General features: G+C 41.6%; 1 long non-coding RNA gene across 1 annotated transcript; it reads left to right on the forward strand.

Moving 5' to 3' along the window:
- Positions 1-3,772: 3,772 nt before the first annotated feature.
- Positions 3,773-7,498, forward strand: LOC144389356 (uncharacterized). Its single transcript, XR_013453345.1, has 3 exons — positions 3,773-3,899; positions 4,695-4,851; positions 4,967-7,498. It is a non-coding gene; the product is annotated as an uncharacterized LOC144389356 (long non-coding RNA).
- Positions 7,499-7,800: the final 302 nt, after the last annotated feature.

A 7,800-nucleotide genomic window follows, 5' to 3' on the forward strand; every position in this document is an offset into this window, starting at 1 on the left:
ACCCGGTATTCCCGGTACTTATTTCCTTGTGTAACACAAAGGCACTGAGTGTTTTAACATCGCGGTGAACTCAAACCCGATGGTGTTTCATCATATAGTTGAATATAATATGGTGGATAGATGCAGATTCTCAAAACTTGTATTACTTCCTCATTGGCCGACTGGATTCGATTTTTTTTTTCTGTTTGTTTAAGTGCCTCACACTATAAGAGAACACTTTATGTGTTTATAGCGCCAATTATTAGTCACTCACAGGGTTACGGCGAAAATTACAACTCTGCTGTACCTTTGCAAGTTATACAAGTAAGCATCTGCGTTACGTTTCACATGGACCAATTAAAATCGAGATATTGCTGGACATTTGCGCGGTGACGTCACTACGCCAGCCACGTTGTAAGGCTAATCCCCGCGAAATTCAAAGTCAATATGACGGCGGTGTTCAACGATATCACCGATCTGAGACGAGTTTACACCGCTGCGATCGACGTCTTCACGAGGAAACAGCGGCGGGTGGATTTTACGTACAAATAATCGACTGATCGGTGAGTCAGAAACTAAACTTCGGGGTTAATATTGAAGTGTGGTGCTGACGGTCCGACCGGCGACCGGTACCCGGCGAGGGGGCGGCGCTGACGGTCTGGCTGGATGCATGTCACAGCCGCCTGGTGGTGCTGGACAGCGAGGTGCAGGATCATCCGGATCAAGCCCACCTACTGATGGACCAACTCAACCGACCGCTGCAGCTGTATCAAAACGCAGCGTAAATGGTGGTCCTACTACAAGCTGTAAGAATCTTGAGATCTAGTTCTAAACATCACCGCCCCCACCCCATTGCATTGTGGGTAATGACGTGTCCACTATAATTAGCGGCGATATGACACTTACTGACCTCACCAAACGTCACTGGGACGTTTAGTTATAGGCCCCGAGTCCAAACATAAGGCATGTGGAAGTCGGCTGACCAGCTCGCGGACAGCCTCCTGGCCCTGCAGCCAGGAGGCTGTCGCGAGCTGGTCTGGCCGCAAAGATTCGGTCCCAAATTGAAGATTCGGTGTGTGAGTGCCAAAATTCAAAATTGGGTTGCCAAATTTCTGAGATTTGGGTGAGAGCCAAATTTCGGTGGGTGGTGGGAGGGCAAATATGTTTAATGAAATAATCAATCCCAAATTCCACTAGTGAACACGTTCATTTCTTATTCTCATATGAATAGGATTACACTTTTGTTCATTTTCGTCATTACCCACAATGCAATGGGGGCAAACCGTGACTGAAACCAAAAATCTTCAAATCAAAAGAAAACCTTTTGTACTATATCAATTACTTAAAACCTTGTACATGTAGTTATGACAATTCTCAAAAATGTCATGGCAGTGTTCCCTGTCAATCGCATGAATAGTGAACAGGTGATTCACTCTGAGGGTCACGTGAAATATTACATGGAGGCAATGGAGAAAAGAGAATCAATTAATTTCTTAATTGTTCTTGCCTAGTGAGAAACATGTCAAATATTCTACAGTCAAAATGTCTGAATGCCATGAAGCCATACAAGTCATTTTCCTTATACCGCAGCATTTGACCAACATTATTTCTTATCATCAGGGCCCTTTGACCTCTTGGGCCTAACCGTTCCATTTTGGATGGAAGTGTGACAAATAAACCACAATTAATGAAAACAAACGTCTGTATTCATAAACTCTCATTACGTACTGCTTAATAAACACGTGTTCCCTCTTCCCTAAAATAAATATAACAAGATTATGCAACAATGGTTGCAAATGAACCATAAAAATCACATAAAATGAACTGCATTAAATACATCTGTACTAACCTGGCTAAATAAAAGAAACCGTTTAATATAATTAAATAAATGGTTAAAATACACGTATTCTGCCACCAAATGTTGGAGACTTTTGAGAAAAATCAAATTGGATTTACAATTTAGTACAACTCGTAATGTTGTGTTTAACTCAGCTCTGGACTGATCTCTCTAAGTTCACATGACCGTATAGTACCTGTTTATTCAACTTAGCAATGTAAGTTTGCTGGCTTTGCCGCCTAGCTGACCGACTGGCAAGGTGGTGGGTCGGGCGCCGGCCGGTCAGCTAGGTGGCTGGGTGAAGCCAAATATGTTCAATGAAATGACCAATCCCCAAACCTTGTACGTTGTACACGCATTTAGGAGATCGTCAACGCGTGACCATTGAAAAATAACACAGCAATCTAGTGGCTCGTATTTCCCGTCAATAACACAAAACACATAAACAGTGAACAGGTAGTTTTACTACATCCACAATATATACAAAAAGTGCAATATTAAATGAAATTACATTGATGCAATAGAAATAGAAATATATGCAGACAAAAGCATTCTGCGTCTTTCTTTGAACCGACACAACGAATCGATAATGAAATTCGTTGCCAACGCTTTCAATAATCAAATTTTAGCAATTTCAGCGATTCTTGTTCTCTTTAAGGATTGTGTGTTGTCAGATATTAAAACAACCGTTGTAATTGTCCAGTTATTAAAATGTGTGCTTTTTCAAGTACACGTTGTGGAATTACTCAACAGGTATTTATTATTACTATTACCTTAAATTGGCCGGATAAAAGTATTTGTAGATGTGACTTGAAATGAATAAAATTTTAGACAATTATACAAGTCTCTTTTACTGAAATATTCAGTGTAGGAAATATTCCATCATATACGTGCTCACTAATGTAATCTGGGATTGATTATTTCATTGAACATATTTGGGCCCCCCCACCATTGTGCCACCATCCTGAGCGCGTAATTTTAAATTTTGAGCACGGAGAACTATATTTTAGCAAAGAAAAACATATTCCGTGCGCGCAGTTTACTCAGGTGCCCTCTCCACAAACTGGTTTTCTGCGCGCAGGCAGCCGTTGCTGCGCTCTCTCCACCTCTTCGCTCTGCGCTCGCTCGACTTGCAGCAGCGTTACATTTGTGCCACAAAACCAACCAATCAGAGAACTAAAGAAGGTCCATTGTGATTGGCTGTTGGTCTTCAATCACAACGCTAGTAGGACTACCTACAGCATCGCGGAAGCTCAGCGAGTTGTTGAAGTTTGCAGCATTTGTGCTAAATGCTAATGGCCTGGATTAAAACACTTGCTGTTCTCATCATTTGCTTGGGTCATGTCTGATGGTGGCTAGCCGGACTTCTAATATCGCTTTTTTCCGTCTTCTTTAGGAAGCGTTGTGAACTGCGCGCACGGAATATGTTTTTCTTTGCTAAAATATAGTTCTCTGTGCTCAAAACTTAAAGTTAAACGCACAGGATGGTGGAACAAATATAACGGCATAAGGGCAGAGCAGAACACGTGGGTGCCCTGAAAGTGTGTCGATGGCATTGTGCGTAATCACCTGTTAATGTGTTTTGTGTTGTTGAAGGGAAATATTACACGAGCCAATAGATTGTTCTGTTCTTTTTCAAATGTCACGTGTTCATGAATGTAATTCAAGAAAAACTCCCCAAACAATGAAAAAGTATTCGATGGGGAGAATAAAGGAAAGGAAGGAAGAAACCTTTAGAGAGACACAGGACGATCCTCCCTGGGACGGACAGACTGTGATGGACGTACAGAATGAACAACGTAAAATATCTATAATACGTTCAAATCATCCGACAGAAATGATTCAAATTCACATATTATCTCCTCATATGCGTTCATGATCATGAATCGATTGGACTCGGTAGCTCTTTCTCTGACGGCGATGTTGGTTGTGACAAATGCAGAGCGGCGGGTTAATTGTTCTTTCTTCACATTCCCTTGACAAACCCCTGCAGTACGCTCCTGAGAAGGTCCGGAAGATACTCGTAGGGAACAAGTCAGATGAGGTGGACAAGAAGCAGGTGGCCACGGAGCAAGGAGTCAAGGTGGGTTAGTCTCATAATGGATTAATAATAATAATTATACTTTATTATTATACGTTAAAGTTAAAGTTATACGTTATAAGCTAAGCTCGACTAACTCTTATCATTATTGCACATAAGAGATGTAATCAAGGCAGCAAAGTCCACGAGCTTCTTTACCAAAATGTTCAACTTCCTCAAAAAGCGTATAATCGTTTGTTATAATCATCATAAAGCCGACAGCCCGCAGATCCCACTGCACATGTGTGGAAGGGGATGACATTCAGTTGTTGTTGTTGTTGTTGTTTTCTTAAGTCAATGCTTCACTGTTGTCTGTCTCACAGCTGGCCAAGGCTTACGGGATGGATTTCTTTGAGAGATATTTAGTTGTGATGATTCATTGACGTGTTACTGAACTTTATGAACTGCCAGTTTTTAACAGACCTCACACTTATTAATATACGTTTCACTGTTCACCCCCCACGAGTGAGTGAATGTGTTTGTTTGTGGGGCTTCTGATTTTCACTAATGTGAATCCAATATTATCTCTTTCTGGCTGCAACTTACAAAACAAAAAAACAAACCTCTTCCTTTGACATTCCATGTTTTATTTCCTTTTGGTATGTTTAAATGACAATAATATCACATTATCAAGGGTATGAAATATGTGTTTGAAAGTTAGATTTGAAGCTTGATATTGACAAAAAGGGGAGTTCTGGTGCTCGATTTAGGGGTTTAAACTCTGACAGATTCTGACAGTGGCAACGACGTGAAGCAGATTGTCTTCTTGTAACCGATGTTTTTTCTTTGTCCCTGCAGGTAAGGTGGTCCACGCAGAGACCACGGTGGCTCACGCCGTGCTGAACGGGAAGCAGTATTACCGTCAGGACTGGGTTCATGCTGCCGCCCACGTTGTCGTCCCTCCTCTCCGCCTCGACCCCAACACGCCAGGCTACCTCATGGGCCTGCTGGGAAAGTATGTGCTCAGTACAAAGTGGGACGTGCTCCTAAAATACAGCAGTGATATCAAAGACGTAGGAGGGTCGATGCTTAGTGATGATTTGGACCAATAACATTCATCTTGTTTCCAGCGACTCTCTGAGTGTTGTGGCATCAGAGCACCGTCCATTTAGCATCAAGCAGAGGGCTTTGGGCAAAGACGACTTCACAAAGATCCCTCACGGAGTGGCTGGAGTCCAGGACAGGATGAGTGTCATTTGGGAGAGGGGAGTGGTACGTACAAACACACGCACACATGTACACATATACACACTTAAGCTGTAAACCTGCTCGTGCTTATTATGTAGCGTGCATCCCAGGAAGGATCCATGTAGAATCGTATTAGATACCATTAATACTAAAATAGCTTTGGAAAAAAATGCTTGGTTTTATTTTGTATTACTGGTCCACAAGTCCACCACTGTCTCCTCAGTGTCAATTTGTGTTTTCATTGGCTTATGGTTACTGCATTAATTTAATAACAAGCCGAAGAAATAATGTACACACATTTGCATTGCTTTGACCAAGGAGCCAAGCCAAGCACAACAAAATGCATAATAAAGGGTGAAATGCAACAACGTTCCTTGACTTAAAGCGGTGATCGGTCGTAGCTCTGTTGGTATCTTGTCCACTCACACCTAAATGTTCTATGATAAACTATTCAGCATTTCGGTGAGGAGCCGCTGGTCTCAGCAATCAACAGGCCCCAGGTCAGAATTTATTGAATATTTGCACTTTCTCTGTGTACTTCACTTACACTACTCTAATCACTGAGAAATAGATTTGCTAAAAGTGTTTTAGGTTTATTACAGCAGTGTGTAAGTGGTACAAACAGAATTCCGTCATATGCAACATGTGTGTTTCATATGGTAACAAAAGATGGTTTTGTTAAATTGGTGTATAGTTTTTCATTTTGCAATGGATCTGAGGTGTTTTGCTCATTGGGTGTGTGGTTGTGCTAATTGTGTGAGTGAAATGAAAAACAGAACAAAGCAGTCAAAATTGTGTGATGTTTCATTGGATAAAGACATTTTTGAGCTTGCAGAAAAAACCCACCAAGGTTTCCTCCGTTATTTTGATTGTCACTTTGTGTCACCGACCTGCAGGGAGTTTGCATGATTCTGGTGGCCTCTGGCTGTGGGGAAGGAGCACGGGGCACTGAGCCAGGACTGGGCCTCGTCTAACCAGCGGGCGGCGCCATGCATAATATCTTCAAACTCTTGAAGGCAGGCGGGGACCTGAAATAGAAAACATAAGGAAGCAGACTGTCGGTTTTATAAACAGACTTTTAAAAGCTGGGATGCAACGAATTTTCAAGATACAAGAGTCAACCAATGCTTCCTGTTAACTCTCATCACCCCTTTCTCTGCATTTAATCAGTTGCTAACAGAACATTCCTGACCTTGCTGAGGAAGGCAGTGCATTGCTCGGTCATGTGCGCTGCGTTTTGATACAGCTGCAGCGGTCGGTTGAGTTGGTCCATCAGTAGGTGGGCTTGATCCGGATGCTCCTGCACCTCGCTGTCCAGCAGCATCAGGCGGCTGTGACATGCATCCAGCTCATCCCACACGAGCTGGAGGACCGAAAATGTGAAGCATGTCGGGGCAATGAAGCAACAATGTAATCCTGGATTGTCATCGGCTCTGAGGGAAAAGTGGCTGTTTCAGTTGCTCGCAGACATGGTTAAGCTGTGTTACACTTTCGCCTGAAAAGTCATCTTTTAGACACTAAAAACATTTTGTGTAAGTGCTCGATTATATTGCAAGCTTGCTGGACTTTACTTGTTACTTACAGCCTACATACATGCACATGTTAGCTGATGCAGTCAACTTAACAGATTTAAAATGTGAATAAAAGAGATGAGAAAAAACAAACAAAGAAGACTTTGAGAACTAATTTCAATTTACAACACCTGCAGATCAGCAGGTTTATGGATCATTCACAAACACACACATAGAAGCAAACAGGTCTCACTTTGATCGCATTTTGAGCTTCATTCACTTTTGGACTCCAGTAACACTTTTACTCTCTCTAGGCCATTTAATGCTGTTTTTTTATCCGATACATCGATTAATCAAAGAAATAATCCACTGATTAATCGCTCATGAAAATAATTGTTCATTTTAGCCCTAGAGGTGTGTAATTAAGACACAAACAAATGGCTTTGTGGACATATTACTTATTTCATTTATTATTATTCAAGGCTAAATCAAGCATATCTGAACAAGTGATCTGAGGTACATTTTGAGAATTCTATTTCTGAACAACACAGTCTGACTACAGAGAGGGCATCTGGTGTTTCCCTCAAAGGGAATGTTAATAGAAAATGTCACTGTCTCAAAGTACAAAATGGCCTTCATACAGAATAGTGTAAGAGAGGATTCAGTGTCCATCAGTACCAGAAACGTATTTACTTTATTGGGTACCTCAGATTCGTCTTTGCTTTCTTTTTTTTCCTCAATCAGCTCTAGATAACTAATTCTCTCTTATATCCTGAGAATTGTCATTTATGTCAATAACAGGCCATTGATGCTCAATGTACAGATGAAGAGGACGCTGCATGAAACCCAGCTGGGAAACTGGGTCAGTGTTACATCTGAGTGGTTACACCTCGTATCAATAGAGGCTGTAAATACCTACAAACTCCTCTATTATCAATGTTTTTTCCTCATCCGATTTGATGTGGGATTGTGGTTTCGGTAAAACTCACACTTGGAGTGATGTCTCACATACTGTCCCACGGACTGTCTCCCACTGTCTCTTATACTCTCTCATGTCTCACACACTGTCTCTCATACTGTCCATGTCTGTACAGTGCTACAAGCCGCTGCATGTCGTGCTGTTGGTTTATTTGACGCTTAATAAATTTCTGGATGTTCCACATTTCACTGCTTCAATTGATCAAATGTCTGATTATGAACAATGG

This window comes from Gasterosteus aculeatus, chromosome 18, assembly GCF_964276395.1.
Source record: "Gasterosteus aculeatus chromosome 18, fGasAcu3.hap1.1, whole genome shotgun sequence".
NCBI lineage: Eukaryota > Metazoa > Chordata > Actinopteri > Perciformes > Gasterosteidae > Gasterosteus > Gasterosteus aculeatus.